We start from the raw sequence: 20,058 nt of genomic DNA on the forward strand, positions 1-20,058 counted from the left end.
AAATGTTCTCTGAATTTCCCTGCACTAAACTGATTTGCCCTTAGCACAAATATATATTTGGAGAGGTATCAGGAGAGACAATGCATGCCACTATTTTATTCTTATTATTCTTTATGAAAAAATAGTCTGGAAGGGAATAATTTAAATTTTTTAAAAAATGAAAACGAGTCTGTAAAATGAAATGTTTACCTTCTAGTGCCACAGCCTGAGTCCAAACCAAATCTTTCCACCTGCTTTTTAGACAAAGAAAAGTACACAAAGAAATCACATTGGTCCTCCTGGATGTCAAATCTAGTTTGGTCCAATCTCATAATACAAACTCTCATATATTAATGCATTCATCAAGTGATCACCAAGCCCAAGGACATCTTTAGCTCTTTGAATTGCTGTTCATTAGGAAAAGAGCCAGTCACTTTGTGTTCTTCTTAGATAAATTTAAAAAAAATACTTGGAGCTTACTTCTTCTTTTTACTGAAGATCAATAGCAAAACTCCCACTGTTTTGGAGACAAAGATACTAACTCAGAGTAGTCTCATTAACTTCAGATGAGTTGCCTTGGAATGAGAGCCTAATAAATGCTTTGGATATGACGATCCCTGAAAAGCCTATTGATTCAGGTACCTTTATTTAGTTTGGAGTTATTTGAAATGCTTGGTCCTAAGCTCATTAGAGAAGGAATGGATCAAGAGAACCCACTTAGAAATTTCAAATCAAAAGAAGAGGATATGGAGAAGCTTTTCAAAGGCTTCCAGCATCTGCTTCATTCTGTTTCCTGCTGAGGTCAGCAGAAACTGAAACACTTTTGACTGGAACTAAGCCCCAGAAGGTGTTTTTAGCCCTGAGGCTCAGCAGTGGAAATGTGAATTGGGGCGTTTATGATTATCAGCTTCAGTGGGAAGCAAGTTGAAAAATGGAGGGCTTCCCAAGAAATAGACAATAGAGGTTCCAGCACCTCTCCTTTCATAGACGTGCTATCTTTGAAAATAGGTGCATCTACACGGTAGAAATAATGTCGTTTGACACCACCTTAACTGTCATGGCTCCATCCTACAGAATTGTGGGATTTGAGGCACCACCATTCTTTGCCAGAGAAGGCTAAAGACCTTGTGAAACTACAGATCCCAGGATTCCATAGTATGGAGCTACAGCACTTAAAGTGGTGTCAAACTGTGTTATTTCTACAGTGTAGATTCACCCTGAGTCATGCTCTTGCTCTATCTAACCGAGTAGTATCCAATCTGATAGTAATACTCTCCATCATCTTTTTGAGCTCTTATACCTGGGATCCTTTTACTGGAGCTGCCTGGGACTGGATTGGGGATTTATTTATCTATTTATGTCCACCTTTCTTTCAGTGTAGGATCCAAGGCAGGTCACAGCATAGATTAACATGTTCAGCTACTGAATTTCCCAAGGTGGCTTAGAAGTATCTATGACAGCAACTCAAATTCAACACATGCAAACTGAAACACACAAAACTAGATACAACATATTAAGAGCAAACCCAGGGAACAAGTGTCAAACATCAGAATGGGAATCCTGACCACATATGCCATAGAGTAATCCCATGTAAACAATGGGGCTAACTTCTGAGTACCAATACATTTGATTTTACTATGCAGACACTATCACATTTTTCTTGCATCTGCCTAATCGTATGCAGATGTGATTCTCTTGATATTCACAGGGACTTATTTCCAGGTAAGAGAGTACAAGTTTCCAGCCTTAGTTGAATCAGACCAGTAGAATTCAGTGGAATGTGCAGCTGAAAGTTTAGAATTGCAGCATAAATACATTAAATGTTAATGACAACATTTAATTGTTTTAACTCATTAGCCCAACAGAACCAAACGTTTCCATTAATATATAGACTTTTGCCCCTTTAAGAATGTTCTTTTCTCTTTAGGATTTTAAACATGTTCAGCCAAGCTTTATCAGAAAAGATATCAGAGTACATGAACTTCTTTCTGCTTAGCTCTCAGACATTTACTGCATCCAGTTTCGTTAGAGCATCCACAAATGTCAAACCTTTTTTAGTTCATCCTAGCAAAACCCAAAGATATGCTAGAATTCCCCGATGTCTTATGCACCATGTTGATGGATAAAAGATTCTGCTTTGTACTCCACATTTCTTTACAGGGACCCTTAAAAGTTTCCAGCCAAAGTCAGAAATACTGTGCTCATTGACCTTTTCTTCACGATACAGTTTCATTCTCTTGTGCAAGGGGTTGGGTTTTTTCTTTTCTTTTCTTTTTTTAAAAAAGCAACAACCAGTCATCTCCTTTCTGTGCTTAAAAACTAAACTTTGCTTTAAGGAGCAAAAAAGCTTTAGCTTAAAGTCTCCATTGTAATGCAGAAAATACTAAGGATGCTCCAGAAGGCATGTAACTGAAACATATGAATAAGCAATAACTAGCCTTCTCAAAGCTCTAGATTTGATGGGAAACAGCATGATGATGTTGTCTGGGGATAATGGGATTAACAGCAGAGCACATCTGGAGGCATCTTGATTGGGGAATTATACCTAGGGCTAAACAGAATTCAGTGGGAAAAATAGTTTGGATGCAGAAAGGAAGCTTTGGGGAGGTTGAAAGCTTTTTCTGTCTGCTAAAAATTAGGGAACCACAGAGATTTACAGCAAAATGCTATGGAATGAATACATGATTTTCCACTCATTTTGTTGTTAACCTTTTCTACCCAGGAGGATGCTGGTGGCCAAACCGTGTCCATCATTACTTAACACAAATACAACAGCCCATCTGCTTACTGCATATTCTAATATGGAATTGACCAGGTAACCAGAGAATATGTAAACTTATGAAATAGAAGGGAAATAATGTGGGCTGCTGTTAGAACTGCTGGTGTCCAATAGTGTGAGATGAATTGGCTTGTGGGTCAGAGGATAGTAAAAAATAAATCAATAAAGTACCATGATGGAGAAAAAAAAACCCTCTAAATACTCCCTTTGGAAGAACTCTACCAAAATTTTAGTGGATGGAAATGCAGAAGCCAAGTCAAGAACCCTACAAATCTACCAGTACAGAAACAGTACATGAACAGATGCCAAATCCAAGAATCTGATAATGGATGTCTCACATTGTACATTCTGAATTTAGCTTAAAATGATCCTGATTTGATTATCAAGTGCAATGCATTATGCTGTTAATCTGGAGTGGTGCAAGACTATTTAAATGGTTGACTTTCAGCACAGTATGTGAAGAAGCATGGCTTGTGAAAGAGTCAGAACACTAGCTGAAGTCCACTTGCTAGGCCCAGCTTGAGTAAAAACAATGAACTGATGGGATTTACATAAACATTCTTATCATCCAGCAATTGATTCATAGGGTTTCTGAATAAATCATGCCAAGAAAACCCTATGATAGAGTAACTTTAGGGTTGCCATAAGTCAGAAAGAACTTGAAAGCAAACAACAAAAAGCTCTGGTGGGAATGAAAGACCTTTTTCACTTATCAACTGATATTTTCTTTCCATTCTACTAGCTAGAAATAAAATGATAATTTATTATTATTATTGTTTATTTATATAGTGCCACAAATTTGCATAGCACTTTACAGCCATCATCCAACAACATATAACCTATGCTAGATAGAGAAGAGGTAGTCCACAGATGTTTAGGGAGGCAGGTCCAGGAGTATGGTGTCGTAAGTGAATAAAGACGAACTGCAACCAAGGAAGAAGAAACCCTTGGCTGGGTAAGAAGCCCTGAGCTTTTGGACCACAAATCTTGAACAGAGTGGTAAGTTGAAATAAGGACTGACAGATAAGAGGAGGCTAGGTTGTGTAAAGCTTTAAATGTTAAGAGAAGAATCCTAAAAGGAATGGATAGTCAGTGAAGAGATGCCAGAAGGGGGGTGATGTGATCAAAGTGACAAGCTAAAAATATAATCTTAGCAGTAGAATGTTGAATGGAAATCAGAGGACTAAGGTGGGACAATGGGAGCCCCATCAAAATAAGGTTACAGTAGTTAAGGCGGGAGATAACTAGGGTATGAACTAAGGTCTTAGCATAAGAAGTCTATAGAAAAGGTCTAATTTTAGCAATATTATAAAGAAAAAAATCTGCATGACTTGGTTACAGCCTGGATCTGAGGAGTGAAGGACAAAGAAGAGTAAAAAAATAAATAAAGCCAAGACTATGTGCTTCCTTCACAGGATAAATGGGAACATTATTGACTGTGATAGAAAATGTACATTGTAAAGTAGGTTTTGGAGGAAAGATTATTAGTTCTCCCTTATCCATGTTAACTTTTAGACACCAATGAAGCATCCATGATGAGATAGCCAAGACCTTATCAGAGTTTGCTAATTTCTTCATATTCAGGATGGAAGGAAATGGAGGTCTACGATGATTTCCAAAAGAACTGAAACTGAAAGTTTTCTCCACCTCCACTCCCACCAGCCTGTGAAAAAAGGAAGAAATTGTTGTTGGTTGGTTAGCCTACAGTTCCTATCCTGAAGTTACTACCTCTGTCTCACCTTGGTCCTGATTGTTGGCCTTTCTTGGCATATCTTGGTTCAGCCTGAATGACATACGGTTCATATCCTGTTCTTCTCACATCACCTCTTTGTTCCTTCCAGAAATTGCTTCTCTGTCTGAATTCAGCTATCTGATCCAGATCCCACATTTCCACTTGTAAAAGACGGAGACTTCCTCATTTCACTGACCTGCTCTTTATTATACATAATCATGAATTGAGATTCATTAAAAGGAAACCTGCTGGGAGACTAGCTTAGTCTCTTATCCTCTAAGACAAAGTCTAAGACAACTGACCTCACTGTTGAACTCAATTTTAGGAATGGCAGCAGAAGGGCTTATTTTTGGCATTTCTGCAGGTGTAGCCAATAGGTCAATGCAGAATATGCTGCTGCTTTTGATTATTATTATTTTTAAAAAAGAAAGGACCATAAAGGAATTGAACTGCACAGAAAGATATGCAGAGGCCACAATCCCATCTCTATTGCTGCTAATATACTCTGCAGATATCGAATGTGTTCTGGGTATAATACACAGAATGGTCTAATTGGGTTAGATGACATATTTCAAATACAGTCTTTTAATGGGCCAAAGTAGTTTATTTTACGCATCGGGGGCCTTCCCTCATTACGGATGAGACATAATCATACATGTGGCAGCACAAAGAACTTTTGAAAATCCACAGAATGCATTTATCTTGTTATCTCAGCATGCACCGCATGAGCTTAGATATCCTTTCTTGAACCATCTGTGCATCTTACACTTATTGTGGTCAGAAATCCTAATTATTCAAGCTGTAATATAATTTTAGGTGTCTTCATAATCAGGGATTCAGCTACATAAGGCTGTTAAAGATCAGAGGTGTATTGAATGTCTATGTAGGTGTCACTTAGGTCCCTGCAGGCACTCTATTAAATAAATTAACTGGTGTTGCTATTGAAATTAGCCATCCTTTTCTTTTCCCTCCTCCCACATGCACAGATGGAAATTGGATTGAAGATGGAGGGATGCTTCAATATAATTAATGAGCCCATAATAAATCACTGGGTTGGGTTGATTGGATTAAAATAAATCCCATATATTTTTCATAGATTACAGCTCCTGGAAAGATTACTTTTTAAGGCTATAATTTCCATAATACCCCATCCAGCATGATAGTGGTCATGTTATCTGAAGATAATGGGAGTTGTAATACAAGAGCAAGAGTCAGTGGGGTCTAGTGATTTCCATATTGGACTAGGACTCTGACAGACCACGGTTTGGATCCCTACTCAGCCATGAAAACCCACTGGCAAATCACATTCTCACATCCCCAAGGAAGACAATAACAAACACTCTCTGAACAAATATAGTGAATGAAACTCTGTGAAAGCTTTGTCCTAATACAATAACATCAAAAATCCTCAAAATAGTGAGCCTACCAAAATGCACAAAATACATCTTGCAAGCTTTCTAAGCTCCACTGGCTTCTGTGTTAGATAAAGGTTTTAAAAATCATTCAAGAGAAAAAAAAACGACGATGTCAGTCAAAGGCCTGCATTTTGTGATGACATTCTTGGTGTTGTTCTGAGTTAAGATGGTCTAGAGGACTGTCTATGGAGGCAGGGCCCTCCCCCTTCTGTCCATGTGCCACTTGGAGACAAACTATTTTAAAGTCCAGGAAATAAAATGTAAATTCCATTAGCAATACAAAAAGGTTCTTCCTTTGAGATCCAGAATATCTCCATCCTTTGTGAGGCTACTTTGTTAGGCAGCGGACATTTATTTTTTTCAAGATGACTCCATGCTTTTGCATTAGGAAAATTTTAGGTGCTGTTAAGTAAAACATAGCCAAATGCACTCCCATTTTTTTTAAAAAAATGTTTACCCTTGTTGGAGGTAGAAATCTCAAATATAGTAAAGTCGTAGTTCATTGGCTCCCTCTTAAAGAACCCCCATATCCACAGGTAGCTGTGCTGTCTCCCAGTCAACAAGTCAGCTTGACATCAATACCAGGAAAGGTTCTGATGAACCTTAAGCAGTCAAGTCTGTGCCCATTTAGGAAGGAATACTGTGATTACTAAAAGCAAGGATGGGTTTCATAAAAACAAGCCATGCCAAACTAATTTTATATCTCTTTTTTTGACAAGGCTAAAAGCTTGGCAAATCAGGGGAGTGCTGTGGATATAGTATGTATTGATTTGAGCAAGTCTTTTGATATTCTTTCAGGCAAGATGGTGAACTGTGAGCTAGACAGTGTTACAGTTAGGCATTCATAATTGGTTGACAGACTTAGAGCCTTATCACACGACAAAAGATAGCCAAGAGGAAGCAAGAGAGAAATGGCTTTCTCCTTACTTCTCCACATGCTATTGAAAGATTTCCATTCTATTCTTGAGGGAGATGGTCATAAAAGTGTGTCTTTTGTCACACTGGAAAAAAAACCCATTTGACAAAAGGCATGCTTTTATAACCATCTCCCTCTGGATGGAAAATGGAAGTGTTACAACAGCATGTGGAGAGGCAAGGAGAAAGCCACTTCTCTCTTGCTCCCTTTTGGCTTTCTTTTGGCATGCAATAAGGCTTGAATGAGGTGGAATAGCTAATCCTCCAGAGAACAGGAACAGAATTTGGAATGACTTTATCAGATTGGACATGAGTCTGTTCAACAGTGTGGTGCAGTGGCTATTGCAGGCTGGACATATTTCAGTTGGAGACTTCTCAGCCTGCTTATATAATATTAAAAAGGGTATATAATATGGGATAATTTATAGACTATAGAATATAGAGCATAATATCGGTGACAGTGTCTGCCAACTTTCTGACTGGTTAGGAGAAAAACTTGTTAGGTTTTTCTCCTAACTAGGTTTTAGACTGGGAGGATGGTTCAGATATCTGTTCAGAAATGTAAACAACAAAATAGAGACTGACTGGAGGTAAGCCTACAAGTTTGTACATTAAATGTAACCTGGTGACAGTACTGGAGAGAACATTAAAACCACAGTGATCCTTAGATGAAGACTTCTGGTATATCAGACACAGGGACGTAGCCGGGGGGGGGGGTTCTTGGGGTCCGGACCCCCCCTTCCATTAGATAAAATGAATGGTGTATGCTGCTGCATCGCCGCACCCAAGCCCCATTATAATGGTGGCACTTAGTCTGGACCCCCCCTTCCCAAAATCCTGGCTACGTCCCTGTCAGACATAAAGATAAGATTTAGGGCTCCCGATTGGAAAACAGATGAACTAAGTAGAAGTTGGCAGAGAATTAAAGATCAAAGTAAGGCCCAGACAGAATCCAGAATTAGCTGACATGTGGCAAGGGCCTTTGTCCAATAACTTCGGACAAGAAACAGGGGTCAAGAAGTATGCTGGTTTCTAAATGTCAATTCAGTTCTGGGCTGCATCAACAGAAATAGTGTCCAGATTGAGGGAAATAGTAGTGCCCCGCTATTCTGCTTTGGTCAGACATCACCTGGAATACTATGTCTAGTACTGGGCACCACAGTTGAAGAAGGATATTGATAAGTTGAAATGTGTCCAGCAAACAAGATGATCAAAGATCCAGAAACCAATCCTTATGAGGAATGGAATCTTTCAGGGGTTCTTTAGTTGTATATTCCTGCATGGCAGAGGGTTGGTACCTTATCGCACACACATTCTAGGGACTGAAGGAGGACGCTTGTGTGTGCGCGTATGCTGCAGAAAACGGAGTTTATCGCACACAAAGACATCCTCCAAGAGGCCCTGTTCCGTCCCTCAGCGCGCACCCGTTCGCATCCAGTCCTGACGGGTGTGATTTTTGCCTGATGGATTACCTTCCGTCAGCAAAAAATCATGCCCGTCAGGACTGGATGCGAACGGGTGCGTGCCGGGGGACAGAACGGGGCCTCTTGGAGGACGTCTTCGTGTGTGATAAACTCTGTTTTCTGCAGCACGCACGCGCACACGAGCGTCCTCCTCCAGTCCCCAGAACGTTTAAAATTGTGAGTGCGATAAGGTCCTTGGTTAGATGACCTTTGTGGTCTCTTCCAGTTCTAGGATTCTATGGGTACAGGTGAAGTGGGAAGGAAACACATCAATTTTCATACATAGCTTTGAATTTTGCACTATAACCATGGTTGCCTTTGAATTAATTTTACAGAACCCTTTGAAAGAAAACATGAAAAATATTCTTCTGTGACACACTGGCAGAGATTCTGGTGACTTACTCTTTAATGATAAAGACCTCAAACTGGGTAAAGGGAAGCAATATGTAGTTCTGAGGCTCACCTAAAAGGAGCAATGCACGACAAAACTGGCGCAGACAAATTTCAGACTTGTCAGGTCCACTTTGACTTTTACTAGAGCTGCGAGGAACCCTGGCAGAAAATCAAAGTAGTATACTGAATGATGAATCCAGGTGCCCAGTGCTGGCTCATGGGACAGAAAAACTTAACTCCTGTCCCCATAAGCTGTTTGCTAGAATGACCTGCATATTGAAGCACAAATCTACACTGAGTCATAATGATTTTAACTTGCTAGGGGGTGGTTGGGAGCGAGGAACAGATTTGTTTTTCTGATTGCTGATGTTAAAACAATTGGGAATAGGAAAGAACTCTTGCCGATCTAATGCAAATCCTCCAAGGATTTAGCAGTCAGTCTCAATTTGCCTTCTGCCCAATCCTGATATAAAAGCCTTTTTGCCTTTCCCCTACTCAGCATAATGACAAACAATTTACTAATGCAGTAATAAATGGAAGAGAGCTCCTCATTCACAACCTAAGCAGTCACATCTGTCTCACTCACATATGGAGCTGTAGGAAGGGTAAAGGCTTGATTTGAGAGCGGGGAGTGATTTGAGGTTCAGCAGTATCTACAATTTTGATAACTCAGGTTGAGAAATATATATATAAATCTTTCAATTTGCCATGGGAGCTCCCAACTAGAATAAACAAAACACTTGTTCAGCTGTCTTATTAAAAATATATGATATTCTTAGATGCACCAGGTTTGGTTATGTTGCTCAGAAGACTGGTGCTATTGAAAGGGCATGCAAAGATAGCCTAGGAAGCAAAGGAGGAGACTGATTAATCCAGAACTCACACGTCAAAGTAATGAAGGGTTTAACTTGAACTGCTTGTTCCTAGCATGTGTGCTAGCAGAATAAAGAAAATGTCATCTTAGAAAGTGTTTGATCATGTTTACTGCCATTTAAGCTATACATAATTTAATGTTTTAGCCAAATGCATGTAATTTGAGTAGGTTACAACATGTCACAGTTTGAGTGTAGGAAGAAAGGGGGAAACATATCAAATTGCAAGCTTACTGGTCTATGATTATGCTGTCTTATTTTCTGATAAAAATGTCAGCCATGGTGGGCAGAATGTCATAAATGACAGTGTGTCCCCAGCCAAGCGTTTGTGTTGCATCAGGCGGCAACCATTGGTATTTCAATCTCAGCTGGATTTGTTTTCACATGGCAGGCCCACATGCTATTGTTCATAGTGACCAGATGATAGTGTGAGTACAGAGGATTTATGTATGAGTCCAGAGGGAGAGGTGGACAAGCCAACTCCATTGGTCCTCGCCTGAAAAGAAGAAGGCCCTCCCTCTATCCACCATCATCCAGAGGGAAAGATGGGCAGGCCAACTCCAAGCCTTGCCTGCAAAAGAAGAAGGGCCCTCCCTCCAGTCCATCTGCCTTGGACTTTCCCCCTTGCTCACTTCCATCCCCTTCTCCTTTTGTGTCTTGTCTTTTTAGAGTGTAAGCCTGAGGGCAGGGAAATGTCTAATTTAAAATAATGTAAGACCCTCTGATAGCCCTTTGACTGAAGAGTGGGGTATAAATACTATAAATAAATAAAAAATAAATAATGTTGGTTGGAAATAAGAGTGTCCTCAAAATGGCCCCATTCCATTCCTAGGCCCCAAACTGACCCCATTCATTGCTGAGGGGTGTTAAATGTTTGGGTTGGAAGTCTTTCGGCCGAGCAAAATGGCGCCCCCTCAGCACTGAATGGGGATGGCTTCGCCGGGGAATGGAATGGTGCCATTTTGAGGACACTTTAGTGTGCAGTAAAATCTACGTAGATTATGGAGAGGAAGACTGGAGATAGAAATGGCAGAATTCAAATATATCAGCAAACTTCAAGCCATTAGCAGTCAGTTCAACAGAGACAATGGTTTCCTGGCACACTACACACATTGCAACACTAGTTCCCCCCCGCCACAACCTCATGTGGGGGCACTCTCTTGAACAGTTAATCACATCTTCATTTTAGCGCCCGCACTACATCCCAATATTCATTCATATATATGGTTATCTATACGCAAAGGGATCTTGTAGCACCTATGAGAATAACTGAAAGATAGACATTGGTAGACTTGAGCCTCCTTTTCAGATACATGTTTATATGGTTATCTACTCACCTTGGCTTTAGGCAACATGCCTGTCTTCTCCTTCAATGACCATTGTTAAAATTGAACTTGTCACCTCATCTTCATTCACACAAAGTTTTGCATTCCTATGAACATTCTCATACTGTATATAGGTCAGTCCCTGGCCTTTGCATTCTACCTCATGCATCTGAAGAAACAGACTGAGATCTATAGAAGCTCATGCTACCAACTTCTATCTTTCATTTAATCTCAACTTTTATCTTTCAGTTAATGCTCCAAGATCCTTTGCACTCTAATGTAGGACATTCACCTGGTGTTGGCCAGGCTAATGTCCCATGAAAAATCGCAGTAGTTTTTTTTTTTGGGGGGGGAGGGGGGAATCCTAAATTTTAACAATTAGTCCCGAGAGAGAGAGAGAGAGTAATCTGCCTTGAATGCTATTGTACGAGAAAGGCGGGATATAAATCTTTGAAGTAAATACATTAAATACATGAGGAAGCTGAAGTATATGATGAATCAGATCCAAAATCTCCTTTGATAATACACTATGTCTGACAACTCTGTGATCAAACATATGTTGATTTATAATGCATAACAGACAAATGGACAGTTTAGACTACAACATGTGTGTGCATACGACACAGGTTTAGCTACAAAGCCTCCATAACATTCTATTTTATCTCAGTTTAATGTACAGACACTCAGACACCTGGCAAACATGGTCAGAAATCACCTTTGTACACATTTGCATATGGCCCTGCATTTAATAATGCCAGAACACTTGCTTAACATTAGTAAAATAATTTAAGTATGTGTTATGCAATGGCCCATGAAGTGCATTAAAGCAATAATACAATCTAAGTACTTACAAAAATGAGCTCAAGCAATAATGCATCAATGCAGCTACAACCATTAAATGAACACAGAGGGAGAAACCGGTTTTGGCTGTTTGGTTTCATCTTTGGAAATTAATGTTGCATTCACTGTTTTTGTTAGGGTTTTTGAACTGCTTTCGTGAAAGTCAAAACTTCATTGGGGAGTGACAATATTTGGAACAGGGTTCTATGTTTGTGAAAAATGTGAGTATGGGGTGTGTGATGCCTGTATTGATCTTCTAAGGACAATCTGATGAGATCACACTATAACAGTTGTTTGCTTACATTAGACATTTCCCTAGCATTTATCAATCAATCAATCAATCAATCAATCAATCAATCATATTTTAAAGGTGTACCATTTACCTTTCAACCAAATGACTTTCAAGGTGATTTTCAAGCACCTGCTTATATCAAAACAGCACCCCCTGTCAAATTCATATGTACAGAACACAACCACATAATAACCCAGCAGCACTCAGTTTTCAGGCTGATGGATGAGTCCTACAGCGTGCTCCCTTTGCTTCTGTCATCTTGAAGGCAACTGGCAGCCATTACCTATTGTTCTTTCTGGCAGAGAAAGGGGATGTAAACTCCCTGCAGCTGCTGCTCACTTGCTGGCTGATGGATGAAGTCAGCCTGGTCTCCCCCTTGCTGTGATGTTCTTCCTTCTAGACAGAATATGCAGTCTTCCAATGGCCTGTGGTCTCCTGGCCAGAAGACTGAAAAAAACCACGAAGAATAGCCTATCCAAGATTTCATTGAAATCAATGTGAAGAGTTAAAAATAACTAGGGATGGGGCTGTCTGTTTCGTTTTCTATCATTTTAGATTTTTTGAAACACATTTGTTCTGTTTCCACAGGAAAAATTTAAAGAAGAAATTGGCTGAAAAATCCAGAGTTCCCAAATGGATGCATTTTGTGTGCATTTCCCGAGTAAGGAACTACTCTGCAACACTGAGAGTGCAAAACTTTATGGATAATTATATTCTGCTTCATCATTAGTTCTGGAAATTCAAATTAGGTTGGTTCATATTAAAATGTTACTAAATGAATTTCTCCCCCACTCCTAGTTATAACCAAGTTCTGCCACTTTTAATGAGAAGTATGCAACTTCACTTGGTCTCCTTTGGACTTGACCCAGTGTCTGCTTCTACTGAACGTGCTCACTTACAGTTATGCAGTAAGCAAACAAGCTGCAGTGTCAGGGAAATCAATTTTGCTTCGATTTTAGGAAGCCAGCAGGTGCAACACTCCTGAAATTAAATACTACATCCCCAAAGATGGGACTTTGCCACCAGTTTTTCTTCTGTATAGCATTTGCCATCCAGGTAGGCCATCTGGAATTTCTCAAGCTTTCGCCCTGCTGGGAATGCCCTACAACATGCTGTGCAGCTTTCCAGTTTTCAGAAAGCTGGAAGAAGTCCACCCAATGGATTGCCAATTTTTGCTTTTCAATTTCAGAAAGTAGAGGCTGCTGAGCAACTTGGTTGCCTTCCTTCTTGCTAACTAGCTTTGTGATTTATTTATCCCTTGTCAAAAAGGTTATCCTACCCCTCTGTCATAAAACAGGTTGGTCCAACTATCTGAACGCCTGATAGGAATGATTTCCCATTTCTTATGAACGCAGCACTTTGGTAAAGAGGGCCCAATAACTTCAGAATGTAATCACTAGATTGCTTGCACTTGCCAGCTCTCCAATTAGCCTTAATTAACTGGAACTCTGGTGCAAATCAACAGTCACAAATAAGCAACAATCTTTCTCAGCTGGTGTGTGCTGGACCCTAACAGTGTTTATTGGGCTATTACTAGCAGTCACATGGGATAGTAAGGAGGTAAGTCTGCTGTTTCTGCATTATGAATAACAAACATGTGGAGAGGCAGAGTTGTTAGAAAACAGAAAAAAACACATGTATTTCTAGCAGTAATTTAGTGTTCTATATTTTGGTGACTTTGAAGAGTATTTGGAAACTTCCACTGGATCAAAATGCTGCAATCAGACTGTTGACCTAGGTTTGTTACAGGAGAGTATACAACTGCCATGCTAGTAGGATTGCCATTTAACTTATTTGATCAGGCTTTAGTTGGTTTTTAGACATGTCACCTGATATGTTTGAACCCTCATCTGCCCTGGATTCTAAATTCCTTTTTAAAAAAGGGCATCTCTACTCCCTGTATTAGTAAAGTTATAGAGCAAAACATGCAGTCATTCTGGGTTTCAGTAAAAAAAAAAAAAGCAAAAAGCAAACAACAACAACCAAAAGTGAAGCCCATTCCTGCCTTTGAATGTATTTAAGCTAATGATGGAAGTCTCATACCTGTGCTGATAATAACATTGCAGAATTAGACATGGTCCATTGTCTCTCAGCACCAGGGGCCCTGGTGGCGCAGTGGTTAAATGCCTGTATTGCAGCCACTCACTCAAAACCAAAACCATAAGGTTGTGAGTTCAAGACTAGCAAAAGGGCTCAAGCTTGACTCAGGCTTGCATCCTTCCCAAGTAGCTAAAATGAGTACCCAGACTGTTGGGGGCAAATTAGCTTACAGTTGTAAACCGCTTAGACACTGCTTAGGCGGTATGAAGCGGTATATAAATTAAGCTTATTTGTTTGTTTGTTTCTAATTCACCTCCTGCCCTTCCAACTGCCTCTAGTCCAGGGTTCAGTGGGTGGAGTATAGAATAACTGAGGACAAGGCAGTGAGGATGTATGGATGCCTTGGGATAATGGTAACAACAAGTAGGATCACATGAATAGTAGCAGGAAAAGGCTGCGTTTTTGTTCTCTACAGATACTCAGACTGAAGAGAGATATTAATGGCTGAAAAAGACTAAGCAAGAAAAAGGAGATCTGCAAAGGAGACATAAAAGAGAACATTGGGAAACCATAGGATGGTCTATTTCTCTTCCCCTATCATCTCATGCCATTCCCTTCGCTTGCTTCAGCTTCAAAGCCCAAAGTAAGCAGCCCTCACCTCTTTCACCATAATCAGTTCAAGCTCTCTTTTTGTTGCCTTAGAGCCTGAAGAGACAGGCTAAAATAAAGCTGCTTTGGGTCATTTAAACAGCATACCTCCAAAGTGACCTGAAGCAGCTTTATTCTGGCCTGTCTGTTCGAGCCCTTAAAAACCCTAAGGATGGTAGCATCTTCTTCCTTGATCCACCCAATGATCATTCTTTCTTTCTCTTACCTTTCTTCCTCTCTTTCTCCTTCGCTCCACCCCCCATTCTTTTATTCTTTTTCTTGTTCTGCCCTCATTTCTCATGGTAATACCCTTCCTCCTTCTCTTTCTGTGTGTCTCCCAACTGTTTCACTCATCCACCAAGAAAAAATGTGAAACTATGTTTTGTTTTATCTGCATTTTACATTTGTGTTTTGCTTTGAATTCAGTACAGCTGCCTCTTCATTAGACCACTGGGGATTGCCCTGTTGGGCTCTGTTGCCTGGATGGCCTGTTGTTTTTTGTTCACAGAACAGGAGCTGGAAAGATTAGGCATTGGCATCAACATCATCATCATCATCATCATCATATCCCTTTCAAAGAATGTGGTAATTATTCATAACACATTTATATTAGATGGAAACCAGGTCACTCATGCAGCAAAATACAAAATAATCCAAAATGCACATTGTGGCTTTATCTTTATTTGGCCAACCAAAAGGCACACAATATGCTAGCTTTCGAAGCCCACTATCTTCTTTATTTCACAGAAAGCCCACAGGAGAAGAAAAGTGGTGATGTAGAAATTATAGCGTTGCATCATGTTTGAGATGTTTGCTAAAGACAGTGTTTAAGGTGGTCCTGAAAGAGAATTATACCCTTTCTCGACCATGAAGGGACTGAAGACAAGGGTGAAAAAACAAACAAAAAAAGGCAGTAAAATTTCTGTTTCTATTAGCAACAGTAGCTTCCAAAACAATTATGCTGCATTGCTACTCAAATACAGGCATTAAACATTAAAAGGAAAACTTAGTAAAATCAAATTTTAGTTGTCTGTACCACAAGTGTAGTGGTACATTTGGAGTGCTGGCATTCATCTTGATAGCCCCATTTTCACATTCTCACAGAGAGTACAAAAACACAAGCAGCTCTGTTGATCCATGTTCACTCATTCTAGCAGTTTCTATCTGCTCTAGGAATGAGTTAATTTTAATGCTTAATGAGTCTTAATTTCATTTTGACCACATCTTCTTGGGGGGGGGGGGGAGAAGGAGAAAGGTAAGGGAAAGAAAGAATGATCATTGGATGGACCAAGGCAGAAGATGCTACCATCCTTAGCCCCATAAGGGTTTTTAAGGGCCTGAACAGACAGGCCAAAATAAAGCTGCTTCAGATTATTCTAGAGGTATACTGTTTAAATTATGTATGTGCCCAAAAAGGCTGGAAGCTGCACCAAAGGTGGGAAGGTGGATCTGGGGGATAAACGACAGAGAAGAATCAAAGATGAAGCCAAGACTGCGGGCTTCCTGGACCAGTCGAAAAGAGATGTCATCAACAGAAAAAGAATATTGAGGGGTGGACTTAGGTGGAAAGACAAGAAGCTTTGTCTTGGACATGTTGAGCTTCAAATGCCAATGGCACATCTACTGCGAGACAGCTGTGTTCAAGTCCTGAAGAAAGGTCAGGTGAGGAAAGATACAGCTGAGTGTCATCAGCGTACAGATGATAGGAAAAACCAAAAGAACTGATAAGTTTTCCTAGGGATGATGTGTAAAGAGAGAACAGTAGGGGACCCAAAACAGAGCCCTGGGGAACTCCAACAGATAAGAGAACAGAGGACGAGGTATGACCACTGCAAAAGATCTGGCTGATAAACAAGATTTAACCAATCAAGAACAGAGTCTGAGAACCCGAGGTCAGAAAGTATATCAACTATGAGACAGTGATCCACAGTGTTGAAGGCTGCAGACAAATCAAGAAGGAAGAGAACAAAGTAAAGGCACTTAGCCTTGGTCCGCAAAAGATCATTCAAGAATGTTCTTAGGTTGTATTTCAGCATGATGATTGGTTTAGTGCTCTTCTTTAGCTTTACTCTAATGTATGCTATTAGTAGTTCATGGTCCATGCCACAATCTGCTCCTGGTTTTGTTTTTGCAGAAAGAATGGAGCTTCCTCATCTTTTGCTTCATTTATGTAGCCTATTTGATTTCTACATTGGCCATCTGGCAATGTCCATGTATGCAATTGTTTCCTAGATTATTTGAAGAATGTGTTTGTGGTAAGCAAATTGTTGGTCTCATAAAATCCTGTCAGTTGGCTTCCTGTTTCATTTGTTAATCTTAGGCCAAATTTTCCTTTGATGCTTCTCTTCTTCCTATTTTTGCATTCCAATTGCCTATAATTAACAAGATTAACCTGTTTTGATATGCACTGGGGATATAAATATTTCCTTATTTCATTCTACATAATTTCAAAACTTTTCTCCCAGCTAAGTGAGGTTATGAGAACTCTTTTACATTTTTGATTGGGAGAAAACTTTTTTAAAAAGTTTTCTGTGCAAAAGCCTTTTTTTCCCCCATGCCTGGTTTGTCTGGAAGTTTCCCGCTCCAATAAATCGTCAAATGAATGTCAATTGAATATTATGCAACAGCATTATTATTTATTTTGATATTTTTCATCTTCTCCGCTTTATCTAATGCAGCTGCTGAAACCTGAGCAGAAGCTGGCAGGAAAAAAAGGGCCTTGTCAGTCTTTACTCCTTTAGCAGTGTTCCTCTCAAAAACATTCCCTGAGTTCCTTTTTGCCCTGTAACCACATTCTCTTTGCAGAAGAAGCCTCTCTTCCTCTGAAGCAACCAGCATATCACAGCCTTTGTGAATACTCAGTCTTCTTCAGATAGCAGGAAACTACTATCATCTCTTCTGTTACTCTTTTTTTCTCCAGGCCAAACATACCCAACTCTTTCAAAGGTTCCTCATAGGACTTGGTTTCCAGACCTCACCATCCTAAAGCTAGTTGAAAGCATACAACAAAATGAAAATTAAGTTGTAAAAAGCTTTACACACACACACACACACACACACACACACACACAGAGAGAGTATTTTCAAAGCTGGGTTTCTGTGTTGTCACTGTGCAATTTATAGTTATTTTTCCCTTGGAGGATAGAAATGCCCACGTTCTAAAATATGCAGCTTTTCTCCTACTAAAGCCTTGAAAGATGGTTGCTGTATAGCATCATTTGTTATGCAAAAAAATTGGAAATGCGGTTATTATCACCGAAATGCATTACACACACATACACTTGTCAGATTCTAGAGTAATCTAGTGAAATCCACGCATGCAAATATGACAAAAGACATCAAAAGGTGATATTGCTTCAGGGAATTGATATAAAAGCTTTATAAATTTGAAATTCAATGACATATGTAATAAAGATTATGGGACAGCTGGTCTTAAGTATTTGACTCTGGAATCATTATGTACCCAAGATTGGTACATATTACAGTAGCTTCAATTTTTTATCTTGACAAATGTATGCATCTCATCTCCCTTGCTCTTGTCAATTCTCTTTTAAGATTCTGCACGAGAGAAGAAAAATTACACAATCATTTCCAGCCCTCATTTCCAGCCCACATCATCCCTAAAGAAGTTGTTGGAGATTGCTTCCTTCTTTCTAATGAAGTCTCAAATACAGACCCTCTTACAGAAAAAATAAGAAAAACACTGTAATCACAAGTAGGAACTTTGCACATTGCAAGTGGTAAAACATGTGCTGAGCATGAGAAGGCACCAGGTTCAATCTTCAGCATCACAGATGGAAATGAAAAAGACCTATTTTTATAATATAGTCATATCCTGTCTTCCTTCCATCATGGAGCTCAAAGGCTCTCAGTTGATCTCCCACCCAAGGGCTGGCCAGATCCAAACCAGCTTAGATTCAGCAAGGTGTCCAAATAACATGTTCGTAGATGACAGGAAGTTTTTATTTTTCTTTCCCTTCCAGACCAGAGAGCCATCTAATCTGCACAATATTAACCCATATATTTCTAGGTTTGAATGCAAAAGTTCTTCACATGATCTTTGTCCTGAACACACTCAGGAATATCATTTAATCACATCATTCAGGACCCACTTGTATACACATATCAAACCTGATAAGACCATACATAAGAGGAGAAGTCCTCAAGCCGCACTTGACCACTTCCTAATAGTCTGCAATTTTTAGGGATTTTCTCCTCTCCATAAGATTCTCCACTGCTATGCGAAGGTCATTGCAAGTAGTCAGTGATGGGTCTACATTGAATCCCAGAGTCAGATCCTCCAATATTTAACAAACAAATATAGGGATGCATTTCAATTTACAAGAGGTGCTGCCAAGCAACACAATGTGTTTTAAGAGGATATAGTTGAACACCATGAAGGCTTTGACAAATCATTTTGCCAGGCAACTCAAGGGCAAAAATTATTAATGAGGAAGAAGCCACAAAACTTCAGTATTTTAGGCAGATAAATTAATTTGTGGATTCCTGAGGGTTCATCTACACTGTAAAAATAATGTAGTTTGATAACACCTTCTGTGCCATAGCTCCATCCTGTGGATTCCTTATATTTGTAGTTTTACAATGTCTTTGGCCTTCTCTGCCAAAACTGTAAATCCCATGATTTTGTGGGATGGAGCCATGGCAGTTAAAAGGATGTCAAAATGCATTATTTCTACAGTGCAGATACACCCCGAGAAAATAAAACCTCCAAAATTCATTGTGTTTGTTTGAAAATATATGTGCATATGTGATTGTTAAGATACACATTTTTGGTGTTTGCAAGTGTGAGCAAAGTGGTATAGTGGTTAGAGACAGCCAGGGTCAAGTCCACAGTGAGCTTTAAGTCATTTGGTTACCTTTGGCCATCTCTCTCTCTCTCTCTCTCTCTCTCTCTCTCTCTCACACACACACACAGAGAGAGGTTGGTTGTGGGCAAAGGAGGGGGTACCTTGTTTGCTGTCTTCTCTCTTTGTTGTTGTGTACCTCTAAGTCATTTTTGATTTATGGCGACCTAAGATCATCATAAGGTTGACTTGTCTGAAGTCATCCAGTAGCTTTTTATGCTTGCATGGAGAATCGAATCCTGATCTCTACAGTTGGAGTCTAACCACTACAACATTCTGGATCTCATACATACATGATTATATATTATTATTCATGCAGTTACAAATGTGTGACCTAGAGTTATGCATTTATGGCTGGTTCGTATCCATGATTACTAAGGTCATCATAAGGTTGACATGCACTCATGTCTTGAAAATTACCTTCCTGTAGGCATTTAACTATCCACCGTGTGTATAGAATAACGTATTAGATAGGATTTAGGCAAATCTAACATATGTAT

Source organism: Sceloporus undulatus, chromosome 7 (genome assembly GCF_019175285.1).
Source record: "Sceloporus undulatus isolate JIND9_A2432 ecotype Alabama chromosome 7, SceUnd_v1.1, whole genome shotgun sequence".
In the NCBI taxonomy this organism is placed as follows: domain Eukaryota; kingdom Metazoa; phylum Chordata; class Lepidosauria; order Squamata; family Phrynosomatidae; genus Sceloporus; species Sceloporus undulatus.